Source organism: Giraffa tippelskirchi, chromosome 11, assembly GCF_054371585.1.
Source record: "Giraffa tippelskirchi isolate mGirTip1 chromosome 11, T2T-mGirTip1v1.2.pri, whole genome shotgun sequence".
NCBI lineage: Eukaryota > Metazoa > Chordata > Mammalia > Artiodactyla > Giraffidae > Giraffa > Giraffa tippelskirchi.
The window spans coordinates 38,964,125-38,990,199 of NC_137285.1; the positions used below are offsets into that span (position 1 = coordinate 38,964,125).

Consider the following 26,075-nt stretch of genomic DNA (forward strand, 5'->3'; position numbering starts at 1 on the left):
AGGAAAGAAAAATATTTAGAATAAAAACAACAACAAAATAACCTGAGAGGATTCAGTCTCAGAAGATAAAAAATAAACATTAAAAGTTCTTTTATTAAAAGGAAAATAAATCATATTTGAAAGCACAGAGATAAAGAAAGGAATGAGAAATATCAAAAGGGTAAATATTTGGTGACTCTAAATGAATACTGACCATGTAAAACAAGATTAGTAATAAGTTGTAAGGACTCAAATATTAGAATACATGATATATAAAATAGAATTGAATACATGATAAATATATAGAATATATCTATTTATAGACAAATAGATAGAATACATGAAAAGAACGGAACGATAGGCAGGAGGTAAAAATGGATTTAAGGATTAAAAAGTCCATTCATTGTCCCAGAAAGTGGTAACATCCTTAATTTATATATGTTAAGGATATTTCTGGTCTGCCCCCTGGTAACCACAGAAAGAATATCTAGAGAATGCAATGTTAAACTAAATAAAGGAGAATTAATTAAATTTAAAAAAATACTTAATCCAAAAAGAATGAGAAAAAAGAGAGAAAAAAATTATATAGACCAGATGGGACAAATAGAAAACAAATAATTGTATGGATGGTTTAAATACAAATATTTTAAACGTAAACAGAGCTGGTAGTCCAAATAAATGTTCAAGATTGCCTGTCCGGATAACATCAGTGTTAGGAAATCCAATATGGAAAGCCAAAGTTTAATTTACAGACTTTACTCATAGTTTTTAGAACACCAAAGAGATAGGATGATCAGAAGAGAGAGTAATCATGAGGCATGTAATATTTTTTAAGATAGATTTTGTAATGACATTTTTACAGTTTTGTAACTTTCTTGAACAATGAATATGCCTACTTACATGTCATAGTTGCAATGAAAAACCGAAAGACAGTTTATTTTAATCCTTTCTTGGGGGGAAATTTAGAAAGGGTACACGTTCCTTTGTAGAAAGTCTGAGGTCTTCAGAAGGAATCTAGAGACATTTTTTTTTTTTTAAGTATGAAATAAGCAATAAGCTTCACTTAAAATGCTCAATAATTTTCATGCCTTTAGATTCACAACTGGAGAAGGCAATGGCAACCCACTCCAGTACTCTTGCCTGGAAAATCCCATGGATGGAGAAGCCTGGTAGGCTGCAGTCCACGGGGTCTTGAAGAGTCGACCACGATTGAGCAACTTCACTTTCACTTTTCACTCTCATGCATTGGAGAAGGAAATGGCAACCCACTCCAGTGTTCTTGCCTGAAGAATCCCAGGGACGGCGGAGCCTGGTGGGCTGCCATCTCTGGGGTCGCACAGAGTCAGACACAACTGAAGTGACTTAGCAGCAGCAGCAGATTCACAACATTCTAGTTGTATGTAAATAGTACAAAAATAGTAAAGTTGAACTGAATATCCCTTAACAATATACTCAGTTCTTTTAAAATAAATATCATACATAATTTACAAAGGGGAATTACACATATGAAGTCATAGTCAATCATCTATACTTTATATTTAACACTACAAAAAAAATCAAATATTTTTAATTATAACAAAATTTCCTCTATTAAAAATGTAATAATATTCCAGATAGACTGCTTAAAATTACAATGCTATTATTTAAATAAAATATTAGTATTTTTTACTTCAACATTCAAGTATAGAAAATTCTACCTTGTTTATCCAACACTAAGAAAACAAAACAAACCTCAGGTAGTTAAGTCTTTTTGTTTAGTCAGTAGCATCTTTAACCAAAATCTACATTTTCCTCTTGATGACCCTGTTGCAATTTAGTATAAGTTTTATGAGTACCACTAATCTAGATGATTGCTCTTAGAATAGAAATAATACAATGTGGAATGAAATTTCTATTGACCACATTCCTGTGTTTTGCTGTTAAAGATATATATAAAATTAACTTTTAAAACTATTGTTAGAAACTGTGATCTTTGGGCTATATAATGAAAATTATTTGATTTTATTTATCTTAAAGCTTTCCGTGTTATAAAAAAATTCATGTTTAAAGTTCCTCTTTTATTTCAAACCATTATTCTTATAAATTTTAAAACTTTCCATTTAAATCACTACAGATAAGAAGTCAACGGGAATTAAAATATACATTTTTGGTCTTGTTTTCAAATTAGGCCAACTATGACCTACTCAGGCACATAAGGGCCTACAATAAGTAAAAGTAAAATGTTTTCTTACAATAATGATAATAAAAATAATAGGGAGTTTTACATAACATTAGACAATTTTAAATGTTTCTCATTATTTTATTTGGTTCACACCATACCCTTGTGATTTAGAAGAAGAAAAAAAAAGACAATTCTTACCATTGTACAGATAAAGAAATAAAGCTACAAAAATTTAAGTAAACACAGTTGGATGGTTACTGATAGATTAACTAGAACTACAGCACATAGTTTATTATCCAACATATACTATGTACCTTCCGTGTCCAAGTCCCCTCTATACATTGTTTGGAAATATCTACTATAGCCTCTGTGTTTTGTTGTTGCTATTACTGATGGTGATGGTGATGATAATGGTACAGTGTGGTATGAGTAAGCACACAGGCATACAAGGGAGAGAAAAGAGGGGACTAGAAGTTAGATAGGGATGATAAAAACAAAGGTGAATTAAAGAAAGAATTTCAGGGCTTCCCTGGTTGTCTAGTGGTTAATACTCCACTCTCCCAGTGCAGAGGGCCTGGGTTTGATCCCTGATCAGGGAACTAGATCCCACATGCCACAACTAAATCTCCCATGTGCCACCAAGATCAGCCACAGTCAAGTTAAAAATAAATAAATAGAAATAAAATAAAACTAAAAGGATGAATTCCAAAAAAAAAAATTCAGAAGAGAAAGTGAAGTGAAAGTGAAAGTCGCTCAGTCTCAGTCGTGTCTGACTCTGCAACACCATGGACTGTACCATGGAATTCTCCAGGCCAGAATACTGGAGTGGGTAGCCTTTCCCTTCTCCAGGGGATCTTCCCAACCCAGAAACCCAATTATTACATCCAAGTATAGCAAGGTCTCCTTGAAGATACATATTCTTTTTAAATGGAAATCTAATAAAATTAGAAGGAAAACCACTTATGATTTTGCTAATGGTTCTATTTTGTTGAATTATGAAAAAACATTTGAAAAAAAACAGAATTTTGCTACCAATAAAATTTTTGGCATGTAATCAATTATATTAATGAGGAATACACAACTAAGAATTTTAACATTTTAAGTGGAATATTAGGTTGGGTCTTTGAGGTAGATATGAAAATATGAAAAGCGGTTACAGCAATTTTACATCAAGTAAAAATAGAGTTAAGTAACATGCTATACAATGTCAAAGTAACAATATACAAATGATGTTAGACTCTTAATTTCCTTTATCTTCCATGCTCCTTCAAAGTTCTTTGGATCTCCCCCTTAGAAGTTTCAAGGTGATGCCTAAAAATTCACTTTGGTCTGTCACAGGTAACATACACTCTTGCTGCTTTTTAGTTACTAAGTAATGTCTGACTCTCTTGAGACCCCATGGACTATAGTCTCCCAGGCTCCTCTGTCCATGAGATTTCCCAGGTAAGAATACTGGAATGAGTCGCCATTTCCTTCTCCAGGGGATCTTTCTGATCCAGGGATCAAACTTGCATCTCCTGCATTGCAGGTGGATTCTTTACCCCTGAGTCCCCAGGGAACAGACACTGGGAAGTATTTTTCATATGTGAATTTATATATAAATATTCAACACCTTTATTACTTTTACTACTTTTTTAACTCAGAATGTGCTGATTCCAACTTTCCACATGTCACTTTCTTAATTCCTAGTATTCTTCTTTCAATCCCTTAGTCTGTGCCCTTATAAATGACATTAGATATGCCTCAGTTCCTCCCATATCATAAATCGAAACTTGTTCTCTCATTCATTATATTTCATAAGGTTTGTCTCCAAATAACTCTCTATTCTTCTACCATTTCCTTTGTACTTCTAAGCTTGAGTTTCCTTTCTTGCTAATTATTTCCAAAGTAAAGGACTCCTATAAATGTGATTACAACATGTAAATGGACTATGGATGTGGTGAAACAAAACTGAAAGGAGATAAGGGAATACTGCAGAGCTTAGTAGGAGCAACACATGATTACTGGGCTTGGGGAAGGAGAAAATGAATGAGTAGGGGAAAACAGGACAGCATATTAAGCATTACCAAAATGTAGTTCCCTTACTTTGACGGCATCATAAACTGATCTGGATGTGTGTCTAATTCAGGAAGAGTCTTGGCTAGAGAGAGAAAAATCACTGTATGACCAATTGCTGTGAAGAAAGAAAAAAGTAAAGAGGTGAAGAGACTACAGAGTATGTGACCTCTGTTTCAGGCTGAAAGGAGAGACAGCAGCTTCACAGAAGTCTTTACAACTCCACAGTCAGTGTGCCAGAAAAGCCAGGAAGGTGATCACAGAAGTAAATACTGCAATCAAAACTTTCTTACACTGAAAACTAGTTCTAATAATTGCAAGTTAAGTTAACAGATACTGTACAATCAAAAGTCTTCAAGAGATGGGAATACCAGACCACCTTACCCGCTTCCTGGGAAATCTGTATGTGGGTCAAGAAGCACCAGTTAGAACTGGACATGGAATAACAAACTAGTTCCAAATTGGGAAAGGAGTATGTCAAGGCTGTATATCGTCATCCTGCTTGTTAAACTAATATGCAGAGTACATCATACAAAATGCCAGGCTGGATGAAGTACAAGCTGGAATCAAGATTGCCAGGGGAAATATCAATAACTTCAGATATGAAGATGACACCACCCTTACGGCAGAAAGTGAAGAGGAACTAAAGAACCTCTTGATGAAAGTGAAAGAGGAGAGTGGAAAATCTGGCTTAAAATTCAACATGCAAAAAACTAAGATCATGGCATCTGGTCCCATCACTTCATGGCAAATAGATGGGGAAACAATGGAAACAGTGAGAGACTTTATTTCTTGGGCTCCAAAATCACTGTAGATGGTGACTGCTGCCATGAAATTAAAAGATGCTTGCTCCTTGGAAGAAAAGCTATGACCAATCTAGACAGCATATTAAAAGCATAGACGTTACTTTGCCAACAAAGATCCGTCTAGTCAAAGCTAGGGTTTTTTCCAGTAGTCATGTATGGATGTGAGAGTTTGATTACAAAGAAAGCTGAGCACCAAAGAATTGATGATTTTGAACTGTGGTATTGGAGAAGACTCTTGAGAGTCCCTTGGACAGAAAGGAGATCAAACCAGTCAGTCCTACAGGAAATCAGTCCTGAATATTCATTGGGAGGACTGATGCTGAAGCTGAAACTCAATATTTTGGCCACTTAATGCAAAGAACTGACTCATTTGAAAAGACCCTGAGGAAAGATTGAAGGCGGAGAAGAAGGAAAAGGGGACGACAGAGGATGATATTGTTGGATGGCATCACCCACTCTATGGACATGAGTTTGAGCAAGCTCCGGGAGTTGTTGATAGACAGGGAAGCCTGGCGTGCTGCAGTCCATGGGGTCATAAAGAGTTGGACATGACTGAGTGACTGAACTGAATTGATATAAATCTTAGTTATACAGATATTCTTTTCAATTCAGTTCACCAATAGACTTTCAGTATCCTTAATATAAAGTTTCAGTTCCATGATAATCTCAAAAAACGATTTAGGAGTCTCGTAATATTCCTAATTATCTCTATGAAACTGCCCTCAATTATGTTCCACATGGGTCAATGAAGTAACAGCAAGCAAATACTATGTAGACTACTGATATATTTGGTCTCTGTTGTATTGATTATTATTGTTAAAACGTATTGTCACCAGGAACCAAGTTCAATTTTGGAAGAGAAATTTAATGGATTTTATCATATAATGGTGGTTGAGAGAATCATTTGGATGTATTGGTAACATAAAAAGGATATGCTTCATTTACAGAAAAACTCAAATGCATGGATAAAAACAATAATGGGGATAATATTACAGATAACATCTAACTTCTTTCAGTGTTTTTAGGCACTATCAGATCATCCTAGTAACCCTGATAAGCTCTCACCACAAGGCTAGGGGAGCAAGCTACCCTCTTACCTCTTATTGTTCTTTACTGGGTTTCTCCATGTCATGACCCTAGGCATTATCAAGCTTCTCACTGGCTGTGAGTTTGTTTTTTATTATTGCTAGACTTGCCAAAACTATATAAATTTCCAGATATCAAAGAGTTATACAATTGCTGACACTTATGAGATATCTGTGCCTAAGCATTGTATCTATATTACGTATCATTCTAGATTTATATCTAAAGTTAGGCTATAAGCAGATGTCATGCTAATAAATGATTTTTAATCAGAGTAAGCTTCTCTTTTAAACACAGAGTTTTTGTCCAAAGGAAAAGTAAGAGCCTAGGGAGGGATGCATGACGTAAGAGAGGAAAAACTCAACAGCAATTATTCAGTTTAGATAGAAAATAAGAAATAACAGAAACTTCTGTCCTTTGTGTGTGAGTATGTGTTAAATGAATACCAAATGGTAAGTCCTTGCAAGAAAACAGTCATAATGTTATATGTCAGTTGAGCTTAGTCACTCAATTGTGTTGGACTCTTTGCAGCCCCATGGACTATAGCCTGCCAGGCTCTTCTGCCCATGGAATTTTCCAGGCAAGAATACTGGGGTTGGGTGCCATTTACTACTCCAGGGGATCAAACCCCCAACTCCTGAATCTCCTGCATTGGCAGGTGGATTCTTTACCACTAGACCACCTGAGAAGTCCTTACATGTCAGTTATACTACAGTAAAAAAATTTTTAAAAAGTGGTTATTATTGAAAGATCTTTGAAAAATTGAATAATTTTATAGATTTTATTTATATTATAGTATTGTCAATTGTTTATATATGAAAATAATGAACCTAATTTCAAAACTGTCAAAATTATATATATTATTACAAGTGTCATATTTAAATGCATATATTTAATTTAACTTGTTACTTAAATGTGTCCTATATTGATACCTATGTAGAATAATCTATGATTATAACTTTTTGTTATAAATTGTTGTTATAATATGAATACTGCCAATGTCTGTAATCAATCTATTGACACTCTTGAGTTTGGGATTTTTTTTCCTTTGGTTAGCTGTTTTTGAGAATTTTTCCATTGGGGGTATTTTTAATATAGTTAAATGTAAGTAATTGTCACTTTTTTGCTTTGTTTCCTTCTCAATGATCCTCTTAAAGGAGATAAAATAAGTGTACTGATTATTTAAAGTTTAAAACATAACTGTTTCTTTTAATCATTGACTTCAAAAATTTTGAAATTAACATTATCAAGCCTTACATTAAAAGGGAGAGGAATATCCATCACAGACATAAGAAACAGTAGAATGGTAACTGATCAAAGTAGAAAAAGTAAACAATACATATTTCTTCATTTGGTAGCCATCACAGAAGTACTTGATATACAAAAGAATGATTAATGGATGCTAAAATCAGTGGGTAAAAGTTTATGAGGTACAGGATATTAGAAAATACTGGAATATCACTTCACAAAATGTTAGTCAAATACCAAAAAGAAAATAGTGAATTTATATTGAAGAAAAGGAATGGGCAGTGACTAGATTAGGTAATAAAAGTTAACATTATAAGTAGTGGGACAAATGACATCATGTGTCACATGATGGTGTACACTGAGAAGAGCCTTGCATCATTCCTGTGGCATTCCTGCCATGAAAGCATGGCCTGAATCTGTGACGTGAAAGACAAGGCAAGATTTAGGGATGAAATCAAAGAAAATTGATGAGATCTGATAGCTAGGTGCGACAGAATCCTGGAAACAAAGGAAAAAGAGACACTGCTGGGACAATTGGTAAAATATGAATGATATCATTATATCAGTGTTGATTTCTTAGTTGGGGAACTTTATGAAGGCAATATAGGGAAATTTTATTTGGGGGGGGAGAGAGAATAATGCAGTAGTGTGTGAGTTTGAGACTCTAGAACATAGTATTGCTTTGGCAGAGGGATTTTTTGTACTTTGGAATACTTTGTACTTAGAACTCAGAAGTTTTCTGTACCTTCTGGCAAACTGTATGCATATTTTAAGCTATTACAAAAACTACATAAAAAGAAGCATATTAAAAACAATAAACAAAAATAATGAAAAATTCAATTCATTCTGTCCTGTGACACTTACACAATAGGATTATACCATCACTGATCTGGATACTTGGCAAACAGACTACCTTTGAACTTTGTTTCATATTTTTATCTTCCCAATGCAGAAGAAAAGGATGTAATTTTTTGCCATATATGTAACACTCTTCAGCATTTGGCTCCAAAACATAGTGATTAGCTGGAAGGTCCACTGGAATTTAAGGAAGATTCAGATCATCTCTCCCAAGATAGAACTCATGAAAATGAGGCTGACTGAAGCTCAGTAGCTGAGTTCATTTGTTTATCAAATATTGGCTGACTGATGCCTGACCTCTTGGAACTAGCTGAGTCCCCTGGCTGACTGGTTGGCTGAACTCCTGGTCTCTCTCCCCTCAACCGCCCCAGCAACTCCTGTTTCTGCATTTGCTCGTTTTGCTGGTTGGCTGCCCTCCCTAAGGCTACAGAGATGTTGCCAAAAGATTGAGAGTACCGGTAATGATAATAAAATTGACTCAATACAGGCAGAGACCTCAGACAAAAACAAGAAAAACCCAAGCAGAAAAGCATTACTGGACACTGAAATGTGTAGCAGTAAATCATCTTGATTATTTAAATTAGTTGACCATGTTCCAATTTCTTGAAGTAGGAGAGCAATGGCATAATTTCATATATAAATCTTTCTGGGCCAATGACTTTATTGCTTTAAATCTAGTAGTAAATTAACAAAATGTAGTAAGAGTATAATAGAGAGGTAAGAAAAGATTCAAAATGTAATAAGCAGTTTGTAGGTCTAGACACTATGCTAGACTTTTGAAATGGTCTTAACCTTAGATCTCCTTTATACAGTGAGGGGGCTAAAGGCTGTAAGAAAAGAATCCAAATTGTGCCCTGGGTGTGTCAGATTGCACACAGACATATAACTTGGCAAACTGAACTCTCTTGAAACAATCTATTTATGATACAGTTCATACAGGACAAATGTGTTCCTACCAATCCCAATCAACCCTAACCACAGTTACCTTCCAAGCTGAATGAACAATTATAAATACCTTCTACTGCATCTCCTTTATGAGATTCTCAATATTATATACAATCCTTCAGTTATTCAACATTGTATGACTACCCTGATGTGTTTGTGATGGGGTGAGAATCAAGGCATTCCACATAATTACTGAACTATTACCCTACCTAAATAGACATTTCACATTTTCCCTGACTTAAATATTTATGTAGTTGTTTATCTGCTGGAAGTACAGTTTACTGCGATTAAAAAAAAAAAAAAATGACAGTGTAATTGATCATTCTTTCCTAATTACATATGCATTTTAACAAGTTTATTGAAAAACTCAAAGACACTGCAGTCCTTATAAGCATTACGATCAATTTAAGCACTTAGGTTCATATGAATAGCAAAAGACATTCTTTTCAGACAGGGAGTCTCCTTAAATCGAAATATGTCAGCTATACCAGCTACTTTCATGGAAAAACAATCCAAACACTTTTTTGGCAAACCGGCTCATCAAGGATGACAAAGAGAAAGTCTTCTGAAATAGACTATGAGAGTCAGGAAACTCCTTTGAAGTCAGAAATTTATATGTTAATATTATAATAAATCTGTACTATATCTCCATTGAAATTATTCACCCTTTTGTAAAACTAACACTCAAAAATATGTGTCATAGTTACCTAGTGCTTCTTCTCACCTACCACACACTTGCCACGAGTTAAGTTCACGCTCCACATTGAGAAGAGGAGCTTTCTACGACAAAAGGAGAGGTAAAATAATTAAGAAATATTAAAAGACCTAATGTGATTTAGCATGTACTCAGTCACATTATCTAAGGGACATCCTTTCTGTTTCTGCATAAAGTTTTCCTTTGTCACTGATTTTTTGCTCAGAAGACGGTAATATTTGAGTGCACATGTGTGTTGTGTGTGCACATGTATCTCTCCCAGTAATGAATCTGACTTGATCCAACCAACTGGCCCAGACAATTTCATTTTTCACCAGAATATTTGTCAGACCAAGAGAAAGCTAAATAATTCAGTTTATGTTATGAAGCAGAAAAAAATAATCTGTATCCACCAGTATGAGGGTGTTCTAAGTACTAACTATCCTGAGAATGAAGAATGGTTTACTTCTTCTCCAACTTTGTAGAAAATTTGCCTTTTGTTATTATTAATAAACACTGGATAAAGTAATTGCTGTATTAATCAATCAATAGGTCTGAGTGGAAGTCTAATCTAAATCACAGAAAATAGATCAGCTGAAATAGCAAGTTCAGAAAATTACAACTACAGCTTTCAGTACTGCCTATGTATATGACTGTACCATACAGATACAGCTATACAGTTGTAAAAATTATTAGCATAAGGAATTGAGCCAGGAGAAATAAAGAGATATTCTTATATAGTCCAAGAAGTTGAAAGATACAACATTCCACATAAACCATTCCCAGGGATGTCTTAACTGTTGCAAAACAAATGTCATTCTTAAGTTAGCACAGTGTTCCTAAAGTTATCAGTCAACATTATTCAATGTAAATCTCTGTGTGTGTTCATTCAGTGGTGTCTGACTCTTTGCAACCTCATGGACTGTAGCCTGCCAGGCCCCTCTGTCCATGGGATTTTCCAGGCAAGAATAGCAACGGTGGGTTGCCATTCTCTTCTCTAGAGGATCTTCCTGACCCAGGGATCGAACCTGGGTCTCCCACATTGCAGGCAGATTCGTTACCCTCTGAGCCACCAGGGAAGCCCCTATAATCATTCTCAAAAAGGATTCTGAATATTTTGGACAGTTAATATTTAAAACTGAGCAGTGTAGCCAGCTAAAGAGAATAACTTGTGAGAAGGATAGAAGCCCCCTTTCTATCCGGTCTAAGAAGGCTCTAGTACAGAACTATTTAAATCAATTAAAACTGTGATATGAGTATGGGTAGATATGGGTAAAATTATACGAGTCATATTGTATTATAAAAATGCTATATGAGATCTATTTGGGTCATCACTCTAAAATTTCCCTAATAATTTATAGAGACAGTAATGAGTAGATTATAGAAATGTTTTGCTCTTGATGGAAATGGGGTAGAGATGTTTGTTTGAAATATTATTAGAAATACCTGGCTGTAACCAAATCAGTTTGCAAAAGGTCTCAGTAAAGACGAAAGAAAGAGCACAGTGGTAGGAGCAACAAGTTCACAGAAGCAAGAAAAATTTTATTCCAGAAATAGAAATAAAAAATCAATAGCTGTCAGTAATTGCTAAATAGATTTGTTAAACTGAGCTCAGTGTTAGTCATATGATGTTTATCTACATTACTTTGATTTCCAAACTCAATGTTATTCAATGTTCAGCTATTCTGTGGAATACTATGAAAGGGAAATATGTGTTAGATACTCGTATGTCATTTCCTGATTTATCATTTGATTTGCTGGTATTGTTTGGATTACATTCTTTGAAGAGAATCAAACGCCTGAGGCATTTTGAGGTTTGTGTTTTTTTTTTAATTAGTGAAACACTTGGTAAATCCAATGAAGTTTCTTATGATGTTGCTTACTTTAGCAAAGATGTTTATTGGGAGGAGGAATCTGGATGTCGATGATCAAAATATATGGAATGATACCAGTGAAAGGCAGAAAAGTACAACGGTATAAGTCCTATTTCAAGTGCAAAGTACCGTTTAACCTAGTTGCTGGCAAAATAGATACACGATAAATTTATTTTAGAAAGAAATGTATTTCATTATTGAAATTCTGTGGTTTAAGTGAATCCAGAAACTTGTAAGATGTTCTTCACAGCTCATTTCCTCTACTTATCAGTCAGGTAAGTTTTCACCAAGTTGATGGGCAAGTAGCTGATTAAAACTCAAGACATATAAGATATGTATATATTTACAGGTTTTCAATGCTAAGGATAAAAACATTTACTTCTATAAGACTTTTATAATGGCAAAAAAGCCTTCCTGGATTTATGAGTCCCTAACTTAAATACTTTATAGAAAATGAACACCTTGTAAGAATGAGGGGTTTGCTTTTTATCAGCAGAAAAATAAAAGGACAAAATATATTCACTTAGCAGTCTGGAGTTCAATATAAACTTAGACACTGAGAGTATTATTATCTTGGGTCACACAAGGGATTTTAGGAACATCATAAAAGAGGTTCAGGCACAACAAAGTGTATCTGAATGTGAAGAGAATTACAAGTATTGTGGGACAGTAGGTGGTATTCCAGAAATGTAAATCAAGTGGCCAAGAATGTATTTTAATATTTTTAATAGCCCTAGGCTTTGTAATAAACTTTTGTAAGGTGAGAAGGTCTTTCAAAATATATATATGAAACTTTTCTCTTTAAAAATCAGTCACTGTAATTTAATATTTAATGGCTGTGCACTATAAGTGGTAGTGTTTGAAATTAATTGATCATTTTTTGTGAAATTTGGGAAAGATATTTTCTGTTATTAGCAGTGTAAAATGTTGCCTACTCTGTCTCTCATTATCACATTCCATAAAAAATGCAAAATGGAGATTTCTATTAATGTCACAGTCAAAATAACAACTTTTAGAATCTCTTTAGAATGTAAATACCAAAATTAAACAGTTCGAGGTATAAAGAGTTAATATTTCTATGTAAAAATAAAATTATCTCAGCATTTTAAAAGAAATCTTTTGGAGAATTTCTATCACATTACTCATACCAGAAAGATGCAATCTTCAGTGATCCACTGAAATTTCTATTACTTATTATTCATACATGAAATAAGAATTAAAAGAGTATTTCATAGTCATAAAAAATACTTTGCAAATACAAACCAATGTGAAAAGTAACTGTTACTTTTAAAAATTATATTTTCAAGTCACTTCTCAATTTTAAAAACATGTATTTCATCTACTTAAGCTTAAAACTCCTAATATTTATTTGTTAAAAATTTAAATAAATATTCAAGTTCTAACACATGAATTAACTCAAAATCAATACATGCATACTTAATACTGAGGTATAAATTGACATCTAGTCACAACTGCTTATTTCAAAGACTTTAAAAGCTATATCTCTTTATGAAACCATAAAACAAGATTTCTTGATATGGGTTTACATTGTTCATAGTGAAAATAAAAATAATAAAATATCAATAAGTAGAGATTATGAACATGATGGCAATATCATCACAAAATAGTATTCTTATATAAATCTCTACAAAAGTGCCTAAAATTTTATCTTGCTTTCTTTTTAATGAAAATGACAGCTATTTTTCCAATTTATAGAGTTTTTTGGTCATCTATATTCTTTTCTCCTAATAAAACTTATTTTGGTTTGACTTTGTAGGACTTAGAAAGTCTATGAAAAGCAACAAATGTGAGTCAGTTAAACTGAAGTAGATAAACCTAGAGCCTGTTATACAGAGTGAACTCAGAAAGAGAAAAACAAATTTTGCAGTATTAATACATATATATGGAAGGTAGAAAAATGGTACTGATGAAGTAATTTTTAGGGCAAGAATAGGGATGCAGATGTAGAGAAAAGACTATGGACACGCTGGGGAAAGAGAGTGGGTTGACCTGAAAAAGTAGCACTGAGATATATACACTGCCATGTGTAAACCAGAGAGCTAGTGGGAAGCAGCTATATAACACAGGGAGGCCAGCCTGGCACTCTCTAATGCCCTAGAGGGGTGATGGGTTGGTTGGGGGTTGGGGACAGTCTCAAGAGGGAGGGGATATATGTATCTTTGTGACTGATTTGTGTTGTTCTATGGCAGAAACCAACACAACATTGTAAAGTAATTATCCTTCATTTTAGAAAAAAAAAATTAAAATAGTGTTACTTGGGGAAACAAACCTTTAATTGTAAGCATACAGTAACTATATTGTTATCTCAGCATGTATTTGTCCATTAGAATATCTTTGAAGCAGTAAAACGGGGTGCTGTTGCCTTTTTCTAAAGACAGGTATGCTAGAAATACATATGCTGAACAGTGAACTCTACTTTTTCTTTAAAATTAGTAGTCCAACTGATTACTTTTTTCTAGTGAACTGAAAACTACCTGACTTATGTCTCCAATTATGGCCAGTTTTAATTAAACAATTTATTGACTACACCAAATGTCTATATTTGAATCAGCGGAAGCCACTACATGGTAAGATTAGTGTGTGGACATATGTACTTCTCTTCAGTTTTGTTAGATTTCTCATTAAGTTAATGAGATTCTAATAATTCCATGACTCAGACTTGATAATTACATAATATAATGGAGTTTTTGTTTTGCTTTGTTTTATGACGTCAGGTACTTAGTAGTCATAACTATTGAAATTTATGAAATCACAATTAATGTCTTCATAGGATAAAGTAAGAACACAGATTCTCAAGAAAATGTTCTTGCTGTCACAGCTTAGATCAACTTAAAAAGCAATTGTGAACACGGTTCTATGGAGGTGTCATTCAAGCAATTTGAAAACAATTAGTCGCTGCATCCTAAGCACCATTCATTCATTCATTCACTTATTCATTCTGTCCTTTATTCAGCAGGTACATTGTTCACAGCTACCAAGTTTTATACTAGGCAATATGTTTACAACAGTGGATATAGGTAACTGTCTCTGCCATCCAGGCACTTACAGTCTAATAAGCAAATGGATGTTAAAAAAATAATGCTTCAGATAAGTATACCATTGCGATTGTAAGCAAGACTGTAGGGAAAAACATTGGCTGTTATGAAAGAATATAGACAGGGAACCTAAACAGCATGCTTATTCTTCTTCAGCTAATGATTCAAGTCCCTCCTAGATCAGTCGGTAAAGAATCTGCCTGCAATGCAGGAAACTTGGGTTCGATTCCTGGGTCGGGAAGATACCCTGCAGAAGGAAATGGCAATCCACTTCAGTATTCTTGTCTGGAGAATCCCATGGACAGAGGAACCTGGCGGGCTACAGTTCATGGGGTTGCAAGAGCTGGACACGACTGAGTGACTTTCACTACTACTCACTAATGATTCAAGGAAGGCCACCCTAAGGAAACAGCATTCAAGTGAGGCCATGACAGAAGAGTAGAAGGTAATCAGATAACAGCAGAGGATGAAGAACTTCAGTGAAAGAGTAACTTAAGAAAAAGCCCTGCAGCATAAGGTGGTAGCAATTGTTAACCAACCTCAGTAAGATGAGTGGCCTATTCACACTGGGTACTGTAGGTTGGCAGTAAAGCAGAAAAATCAACTTAGAGAGAGAGAGAAAGAAAAAAAGGAAATAAGGAGGGAGCATTAAATTTTGCACAGTCCTGTAGGACCTGTTAGAGATTTTGAGTCAAAAGTTACTACTGCCAGATTTTCAGAGGGGATGAAGATATGTGCATTTGAAATAAATCATTCGCTTTGTTCTGTAGAGAATGGATTATAGACAGAGATCATGAAGCAGAAGGGAGACTAATTAGTAAGCTCTGTGGTACTCAGCCTATAAGTCATAATGGCCGAGACTAACAAGGTCAGCACAAAGAAGGGATTTTGAGACACATTATATGTGCAGACTTGTTAGGATTTGCTAACATAATAGACATGAGGACAAAGAGGAAATGGGAGCCAAGACCAAACCATCCCAGAATGAATGAAGTTGTCTGTTAAAATAGGTGGCAGTGAAGGAGAAGCATATCTGAGATAGAAAATCAACACTGATTTTTTGACATGCTCAGATTGAGACTGCAATGGGTTGAATGTTTGTATCTCCCCAAAATTCATATGTTGACATCTTAATCTCCAGCGTGATGCTATTAGGAAGTGGGACCTTCAGGAGATAATTAGGTGCATGAAGGTAGAGCTCTTTTGTATGAGACTAGTGCCCTCAATCCACACGCAATGTGGGAGACCTGGGTTCGATCCCTGGGATGGGAAGATCCCCTGGAGAAGGGCATGGCAACCCATTCCAGTATTCTTACCTGGAGAATCCTTATGGACAGAGGAGCCTGTCAGGCTACAGTCCATCGGGTCGCAAAGAGTTGGACATGATTGAGCGACTAAGCACAGCACACACACAATACAGTGCCCTCAAAAAGGGACTCCAGAGAGCTCTCTTAGCACTTCAGCCGTGTGAGAATACAAGAAGACAGTAGTCTGCAATACAGAAAAGGATCTTGTAAGTGACTCTTACAAGAATATGAGTAATGATGGAAAGAAAACAACATGACTTAGCTAACAAAGAAGCTGCATTGTGAGCAATAACCTCCTTAGGGTGAGGACGACTTGAGTGAGGAAGGAGCTAGCAAGGAGATGAACAAGTGTTCAAAAATACAGGGAACAGAAGAGGGAGGGTCATTGTTGGAGAAAGGTCTTGAGGACATATTCAAAGCCGAGGTTGAGAAATCAACTTGTGAAAGAGAAAGGAAACATTTTCCTCTGCATCAGAAAGGAACAAAGAGAGAGAAACTGGAGGTCTTAGAGTGAGTTCACATCCAGTGAAAATTGGTTTCTTCTTCAGAAACAAGAATATTTGATGTAGGAATGTAGTCATAAAAGGGCTCCTGTTGGGAATAGGTGGGATTTTTGACAGACGGTATAGGAAATGCAAAGTAAAATAACCATCAAGCATCACTGAGGGAAAAAATGGGGCTGGAAACTTATATTAAAAATCAGTCAGACCAATCTGGTTAACTCTTTCCAATATTCTCAAGTGAAAGTGAAAGTTGCACAGTCGTGTCCAACTCTTTGCAATCCCATGGACTATAGCCCACCAGGCTTCTCTGTCCTTGGAATTCTCCAGGCAAGAGTACTGGAGTGGGTTGCCATTTCCTTCTCCAACCAATATTCTCAATGTTCTCCATAAAATCTCTGAAAAATACAGTGTTGATCAGCATTTGATTGTTTCAATGTTTATTCAAGTTTTTATGTTCACTTTTATAGGTTAAGATTTTTCAAGACTTATTTCTCATTTTTAGAGCACATTTAGATACACAGCTTACTGAGTAGAAGGTACAGAGATTTCCTCCTATTATATCCCCTTCTTTTCCATAAGCACTGCCTTCACCATCAAAACATTCACACTATGGTGGATACATGCCATTATAAATGCGCTCAAGTGCACATAATGTACATCAAGAGCAAAACAATAAAAACTAAAGACTGAGTGATAATATGTCAATGTAAGTACATTAATTGTAACAAAGCTTCCAGCTTTTTAAAGATAAATTATTTTTAAAGCACTCTCTCATTGACATATCATGGGAATATGCCTCCGCCCCCTAACCCCATCCTAGACCACCTGAACCAGAAGCCTCAGGTCAGAGAGCCTGAGAAATACCAGATGCATCTTTGATCAGATAATCATGAGAAAGGCATTTTATCCCAAAAGGATTTTACAAAAGAGATCCAAACTTTGTTACAACATATCTTAAAATGTCTAGGAAGGCCAGAATCATAAGACTGAAAATGTTTCCTGTGGTTATAAATTCTCAATTACAATCAAAGTATAAAGGGAAAATTCAATACACCAAAACAGTCACTGCTACAGGCAGCCTATGAAGTTTTTTTTTATTTTTTCTTGTTAGCAAATAGTAGACAGAGTTCAGTCCTACAGTCTTCACTCTAGAATTCCTTCCTTCTTTATATTGGACTCTGGCACAAATTCACAGCAGTTGTACCCTGTGGTCAGGTATGTGCTGTAGTCACAGCAATTGCTATGCTAAGTGAGATTAGTCAGACAAAGAAAAGAACAGTGTGATATCACTTGTGGAATCGGAAAAAGCCCAATCTGTAAAAACAGAGTAAAATGGTGGTTATCAGGGCTGGGGGGTGAGGGGATAGGACCGATTTTAAGGGGACAAACTTGCAAGGAATAGGAAGTCTCAGAGATGCAAAGCACAGTACAGTAAATATAGACGATAATATCATTTTATACATCAAACTAACAGACTAGTTCTTAATAATTAAAACCACTAAAAAGAAGTGATTATGATGTGATGTGAAAATGAAAGTGAAAGTTGCTCAGTCATGGAATTCTCCAGGCCGTAATACTGGAGTGGGTAGCCTTCCCCTTCTCCAGCGGATCTTCCGAATCCAGGAATCAAATACAGGTCTCCTGCATCGCAAGTGGATTCTTTACCAGTTGAGCCACCAGGGAAGCCCAAGAATACTGGAGTGGATAGCCTAACCCTTCTCCAGAGAATCTTCCTGACCCAGAAATCGAACCAGGGTCTCCTGCATTACAGGTAGATTCTTTACCAGCTGAGCTACCAGTGAAGCCCATGTGCTGTGAATGAGGTGCTAATTATCACTACAGTGTCAGTCCTATTACAACATATAAATGTGTCCAGCTAACATGCAATACACCTTAGATTTATACAATGGTATATGTCAAATATATTTCAGTAAAATTTTTTTAATGTTGGGAAGCACATTTATAAACATAATATGTATGCTGCTGCTAAGTCGCGTCAGTCGTGTCCGACTCTGTGCGACCCCATAGACGGCAGCCCACCAGGCTCCCCCGTCCCTGGGATTCTCCAGGCAAGAACACTGGAGTGGGTTGCCATTTCCTTCTCCAGGGAATGAAAGTGAAAAGTGAAAGTGGAGTCGCTCAGTCGTGTCCGACTCAGTGACCCCATGGACTGCAGCCCGCCAGGCTCCTCCGTCCATGGGATTTTCCAGGCAAGAGTACTGGAGTGGGGTGCCATTGCCTTCTCCAATAATATGTATGGATGTAAGTAAACTAAAGAATTTTAAATATTCTTAATACAGCTTTCTATTCAGAAGCTAAAAGGCTTCTGAATTTGCACTTTTTATATATTTGGACTTTGAAAAACCTAAAACACGGACCAATATATATACTTTCTTACATGGTAAAGTGGAATTCACACCCCTACTTCTAGTCTATGATGTTTTTATGGCATTTTTTTTTCAACTGTCATGTGATTCATCAATGAAAATCATTAGCATCTGAAACCACTTAGTGTTCACAGGATTTTTCAGTATGATTTCAAGATGCATAAACCTAACTGTGGAACTCATCTACACAAAACCCATTCACCACACTTCAGAATTTTAAAAGATTCTACTTTAAAATGAACAATACAAAATGGAGAGGAAAATATCTAAAAAGTACAAATAGGAAAAAATAAGCAGTGTGGCTTTGAAGATTTTATTTAATTGAATCCCTTCAAATTCTGAATTTCTGTGAAAGTGGCTGTATTTTTAAATACTAAGTTAACGTAAAATATGCAAATAAAACTGTCTATAGTCCACATTGCACTATTTGAAATATTAATTAGTACTTAGAAAGCCAATGGGTGGGAGAGGAGGACTACAAAGCAATTCAAAGGAAGAAGTGTCAAGAGTGAATTTCATAGAGAAATGAGTACTTGGAGTTCATAGTTCCTTTCTCTGAAAGTCATGTTCTCTAGTACCAGGGTATAATTATAACATGTGGGACCTTCCACTCTTTGGGAATAGTGTGGAAAGGAGTGAGAGTCCATTATTCCATCTGTAAGGCATAATTTAAATCCAATATTTCCCCATATTTTCTCTAGTTACCTTGAAACAGGCTTAATAAATTAGGTCTTTGGCCATCTAGAATGCCCTATCTCAAGGGAAAAAAATGAGCTGAGGTTCCAAACAGTTTTCCTCTCTAACATTTACCACTGTTCCTATGAATCAGAACTTCAAATTCTCGAGTTTGAAAATGTCCTTTTGATCTTATTCTTTAAAAGCAGTGCCATGCAGAGCCATTTGGGAGGATCTGTGAAGAAACAGTCAAGAATATTGATCCTGTCTTTATTTAAAGATTTTATATACTCTTTGCCAGAATTTTCTGCATTCATTCTAATTTTTACACTACACATGAAAGTATCACATCAGGTAATTGGGGATTTCTTATCTGTTAGTCTCAGTCTGTTTTGGTGTCCCCTTAGTTTTGTACCCTAAGTTAGTGCCTCACTTGCTCAATCTACTACCAGCTCTCTCTAAAATGTAAGGATGCTACCTCAAAGCAATGTATTCCATTTGGCTTCCATTAGATCATGAGTATCAAATTAAAAATAAGACAATCGTATTAATACTATGTCACCTACCTGTGCCCATGGCTCCTATATATTTTGAAAGTTGTCAAAGTCAATAGTGGAGTACATTAAAGTCTACATATTACCTGCCCTATAACATATCCTGTCAAAGTGAAATTCAGTTTTTTTTTGTAGGAAAACATTCACAGATTCTGATTTATAATCTATGTATAATAAGCACTTGAAGAGTTTGTCTTAAAAACATTTGTATTCTCAGTATTGGATGAAAATCATTGTCATTTTTCCTTTACAGGATAACTGTTGCCTTGACTTAATGTGCAAAATTTGTTAATCTAGTAAACATTTTCATTTGACTGTCATTCATTTGTAATTATCCTTTAGTAAATTATTTATGCCTGGATCTCTGCTCAACTTTATATTATCACATTCATAATTTTATTAACTGATAAGATTCCTAATTATTGTTACTAATCCTATGTTCATCAATTAACTTTTTAATTTTAATTATGATTATTGGCCACACTAAATTTTAACATTTTTATGTACTCAGATTTATAAATCTTTCTTCTTTCTGTATTGAGTCTTAGAAAATCCTTTCTCTGTTTCAGTGTATAAATATTCACTTCTATTTTGCTCCAGCAGATTTCTAAGTTCAGTTTTTCCATATAAATATTTAACTGATCTGGAATTCAGTTTGGTATAAGGTGTGAGGTTGTTTCCAATTGGCTCCAGCACCATTTATTCAATTATCCATTCTTTCCTCATGAGTTTGAAATGTCATCTCTATCATACACTAAAATCCCATATATAGTTGTTATGTTTCTGGGTTTCTCTTCTTTTTCACAGATCTTTCTGTCTAGTCTGGCACAATCCTATTGTATATTATTTTTATGGTTTAACAGTGCATTTTACAATCTGGTGGGGGCATTGCTCTTCTTTAAAAATAAAAGTTCTGGCTGATCATTAAATTTTTTTTCCAGATGAAGTTTAGAATCATTTGACAAGTTCCAAAAAAGTCCCATTGGGAATTTGATTAGAAATGTGTGAAGTTTATAGGTTAACTTGGAGAGAATTGACTTCTTCCTCTCCAGAAATATCTCTCTCATCACTTACTCAAAATTTTTTTCTGTGCTCCTTAGTAAAATCCAGCCATTTCCTTCATATAGGCATGCAAAATTCTTGTTAAATTTATCCACATATGTGTGTATGTATGTATGTATGTACACACACACACACACACACATATGTATGTATATATATAGTCTTCCCTCGTGGCTCAAATGGTAAAGAATCTGCCTGCAATGAAGAAGCCCTGGGTTCAATCCCTGGGTTGAGAAGATTCCCCAGAGAAGGGAAAGGCTACCCACTCCAGTATTCTTACCTGGAGAATTCCATGGACAGAGGAGCCTGGTGGGCTATAGTCCATGTGGTCACGAAGAGTCAGACACAGCTGAGCAACTAACACACATATGCATGTGTATATACATAGGTATACCTACATATATAGGTATGTGCATGTATATGTTTGTGTGTATATATATATATATACGTATATATATATATATATATACGTATATATATATATAGTCATCATCCCATTGCATCGTTTGTAACAGACATGCTAAAATGGAAAGAAAACAGCTTCTCCATAGTGTTTGTTTCTACTCTTTTTTGAATTAATTTTTAATTGAATTATAGTTGCTTTACAACATTGTGTTAGTTTCTACTGTACAATAAAGTGAATTGGCTATATGTGTACATATAGCCTCTCATGTTTGGATTTCCTTCCCATTCAGGTCACCACAGAGCATTGAGTAGAGTTCTCTGTGATGAACATTAGATTCTCATTAGTTATCTATTTTATACATAGTATCAGTAGTGTATATATGTCAATCTCAATCTCCCAATTCATCCCACACCTCACCGCTTTCACCTCTTGGTGTTCATGTTTATTCTCTACGTCTGCATCTCTATTCCTGCTCTGCAAATACATTCATCTGTACCATTTTTCTAGATTCCACATACAGGCATTAATATACCTTCTTTGTTTTTCCCTTTCTGACTTACTTCTCTCAGTATGACAGTCTCTATATCCATCCACATCTCTAAAAATGATCCAATTTCATTCCTTTTTCTGACTGAGTAATATTCCATTTGTATATATGTACCACATCTTCACTATCCATTCCTCCGTTGACGGACATTTAGGGTTGCTTCCATGTCTGTTGTAAACAATGTGCTGCAATGAACATTGAGGTGTATGCGTCCCTTTGCAGTAAGATTGTCTCTAGGTACATGCACAGTAGTGGGACTGCTGGGACAAACAATAGATCTATCTTTAGTTTTTAAAGGAACCACCATAGTGTTCTCCATAGTGGCTGTATCAATTTGCATCTCTACCAACAGTGCAAGAGGGTTCCCTTTTCTCCACACCCTCTCCAGCATTTAGTGTTTGTAGATTCTTTTTCTTCATATATATCTTTTATTGAAGTATAGTTGACTTACAATGTTTCCGGTGCAGAGAAATGTGATTCAGTTGTACATGTACACATTACTTTTGAAATTATTTTCCATTATAGGTTATAACAAGATATTGACTATAGTTCCCTGTGCTGTACAGTAGACCTTTATTGCTTGCTGCATATATACATTTTTTTTCTTTTTTTATTGAAGGATAATTACTTTACAGAATTTTGTTGTTTTCTGTCAAACCTCAACATGAATCCACCATAGGCAAACATATGTCCCCTCCCTATTGAAGCTCCCTCCCATCTTCCTCCCCATCCCACCCCTCTAGGTGGATACAGAGCCCCTGTTTGAGTTTCCTGAACCATACAACAAATTTCTGTCGGCTATCTATTTTACATAATGTAATGTAAGTTTCCACGTTACTCTTTCCATACATTTCACCCTCTCCTCCCCTCTCCCTGTGTCCGTAAGTCTATTCTCTATGCCTGTTTCTCCATTGCTGCCCTGTAAATAAATTCTTCAGTACCATTTTTCTAGATTCCGCATATATGCATTAGAATACAGTATTTATCTTTCTCTTTCTGATTTACTTCACTCTGTATAATAGGTTCTAGGTTCATCCACCTCATCAGAACTGACTCAAATGCATTCCTTTTTAAAGCTGAGTATATTCCATTGTGTATATGTACCACAACTTCTTTATCCATTCATCTGTCGATGGACATTTAGGTTACTTCCATGTTCTAGCTATTGTAAATAGTGTTACAATAAACAATGGGATACATGTGTCTTTTTCAATTTTGCTTTCCTCAGGGTACATGCCTAGGAGTGGGATTACTGGGTCATATGGTGGTTTTATTCTTATTGTTTTAAGGAATCTCCATACCATCTTCCATAGTGGTTGTATCAATTTACATTCCCACCGACAGTGCAAGAGCATTCCATTTCTCCACACCCTCTCCAGAATTTCTTGCTTGTAACCTTTTTGATGATGGCCATTCTGACCAGTGTGAGGTAATATCTCATTGTGGTTTTGATTTGCATTTCTCTAATAATGAACGATGTTGATCATCTTTTCATGTGTTTGTTAGCCATCTGTATGTCTTCTTTGGAGAAATGTCTGTTTAGGTCTTTTTCCCACTTTTTGATTGGGTTGTTTGTTTTTCTGGCATTAAGTTGTATAAGCTGCTTGTATATTTTAGAAATTAATCCTTTGTCAGTTGTTTCATTTGCTATTATTTTCTCCCATTCTGAGGGTGGTCTTTTCACCTTGCTTATAGTTTTCCTCTGAGAGTTTTATAGTTTCTGGTCTTACATTTAGTTCTTTAATCCATTTGGAGTTTATCTTTGTGTATGGTGTTAGAAAGTATTCTAATTTCATTATTTTACATGTAGCTGTTCAGTTTTCCCAGTATCATTTATTGAAGAAGCTGTCTTTGCCCCATTGTATGTTCTTTCCTCTTTTACCAAAAATAAGGTACCCATAGGTGCATGGGTTTATTTCTGAGCTTTCTATCTTGTTCCATTGGTCTATATTTCTGTTTTTGTGCCAGTACCACACTGTCATGATGACTGTAGCTTTATAGTATAGCCTGAAGTCAGGAAGGTTGATTCCTCCAGCCCCGTTCTTCTTTCTCAAGACTGCTTTGGCTATTAGGGGTCTTTTGAGTTTCCATATGAACTGTGAAATTTTTTGTTCTGGTTCTGTGAAAAATGCCATTGGTAATTTGATAGGGATCACATTAAATTTGTAGATTGCACTTGGTACTATACTCATTTTCACAATATTGATTCTTTCTACCCAGAAACATGGACTATCTCTTCATCTGTTTATGTCATCTTTGATTTCTTTCATCAGTGTCTTATAATTTTCCGTGTACAAGGTAAGTTTGTTTCTAGATATTTAACTCTTTTTGTTGCAATGGTGAATGGGATTGATTCCTTAATTCTCTTTCTGATTTTTCATTGTTAGTATATAGAAGTGCAAGTGATTTATGTGTATTGATGTTTTTATTCTGCAACTTTGCTAAATTCACTGATTAGCTCTAGTAATTTTCTGATACTATCTTTTGGGTTTTTTGTGTACAGTATCATGTCATCTGCAAACAGTGAGAGCTTTACTTCTTCTTTTCTGATCTGGATTCCTTTTATTTCTTTTTCTTCACTGATTGCTGAAGCTAGGACTTCCAGAAATATGTAGAATAATAGTGGTGAAAGTGGACATCCTTGTCTAGTTCCTGATCTTAGGGGGAATGCTTCCAGTTTTTCACCATTGAGAATAATGTTGGCTGTAGGCTTACCACATATGGCTTTTACTATGTTGAGGTAGGTTCCTTCTGTGTCCAGTTTTTTAAGTTTTAATCACAAATGGGTGCTGAATTTTGTCAAAGGCTTTTTCTGCATCTATTGAAATTATCATATGGTTTTTATCTTTCAATTTGTTAATATGGTGTATCACATTGATTGATTTGGGTATATTGAAGAATCCTTGCATTCCTGGAATAAACTCAACTTGATCATGGTGTATGAGCTTTTGGATGTGTTGCTGAATCTGCTAAAATTTTGTTGAGGATTTTTGCTTCTGTGTTCATCAGTGATATTGGCCTGTAGTTTTCTTTTTTTGTGTTGTCTTTTTCTACTTTTGGTATCAGGGTGATGGTGGCCTTGTAGAATGAGTTTGGAAGTGTTCCTTTCTTTGCAATTTTTTGAAAGAGTTTTAGAAGGATAGGGTTTAGTTCGTCTCTAAACATGTGATAGAATTCTCCTGTGAAGACATCTGGTCCTGGGCTTTTGTTTTAGGGGAGATTTTTGATCACAGCTTCAATTTCAGTGCTTGTAATTGAGTTGTTCATAATTTCTATTTCTTCCTGGTTCAGTTTTTGGAAGATTGAACTTTTCTAAGAATCTGTCCATTTCTTCCAGGGTATCCATTTTATTGCCATATAGTTGTTCATAATAGTCTCTTATAATCCTTCATATTTCTGCAGTGTCTGTTGTAAGCTCTCCGTTTCTAATTTCGTTGACTTGATTTTTCTCTTTTTCTCTTGATCAGTCTGGCTAAAGGTTTGTCAATTTTGTTTATCTTCTCAAAGAACCAGCTTTTAGTTTTATTCATCTTTACTACTGTTTCTTTCATTTCTTTTTCATTTATTTCTGCTCAGATCTTTATTATTTCTTTCCTTTTACTAATTTGGGGGTTTTTTTGCTCGTCTTTTTCCAGTTTTTTTAGATGTGAAGTTAGGTTGTCTATTCAATGTTTCTCGTTTCTTGAGGTAGGATTGAATTGCTATACACTTCCCTCTTAGAAATGCTTTTTCTGCATCCCATAGGTTTTGAGTTGTTGTATCTTCATTGTCATTTGTTTCTAGAATTTTTTTTATTTCCCTTTTGATTTCTTCAGTAACCTATTGGTTATTTAGAAATGTGTTGTTTAATCTCCATGTGTTTGTGTTGCTTATAG

General features: G+C 35.2%; 1 long non-coding RNA gene across 1 annotated transcript in view; it reads right to left on the reverse strand.

Moving 5' to 3' along the window:
• Window positions 1-7,911: 7,911 nt before the first annotated feature.
• Window positions 7,912-26,075, reverse strand: part of LOC145525362 (uncharacterized) — a 273,796-nt gene continuing 255,632 nt past the window's right edge. The window contains exons 6-7 of the long non-coding RNA XR_014068136.1: window positions 16,076-16,250; window positions 7,912-9,915 (exon numbers count right to left, since the gene is read on the reverse strand). This is a non-coding gene — a long non-coding RNA (uncharacterized LOC145525362). The remainder of the gene's footprint in view (window positions 9,916-16,075; window positions 16,251-26,075) is intronic.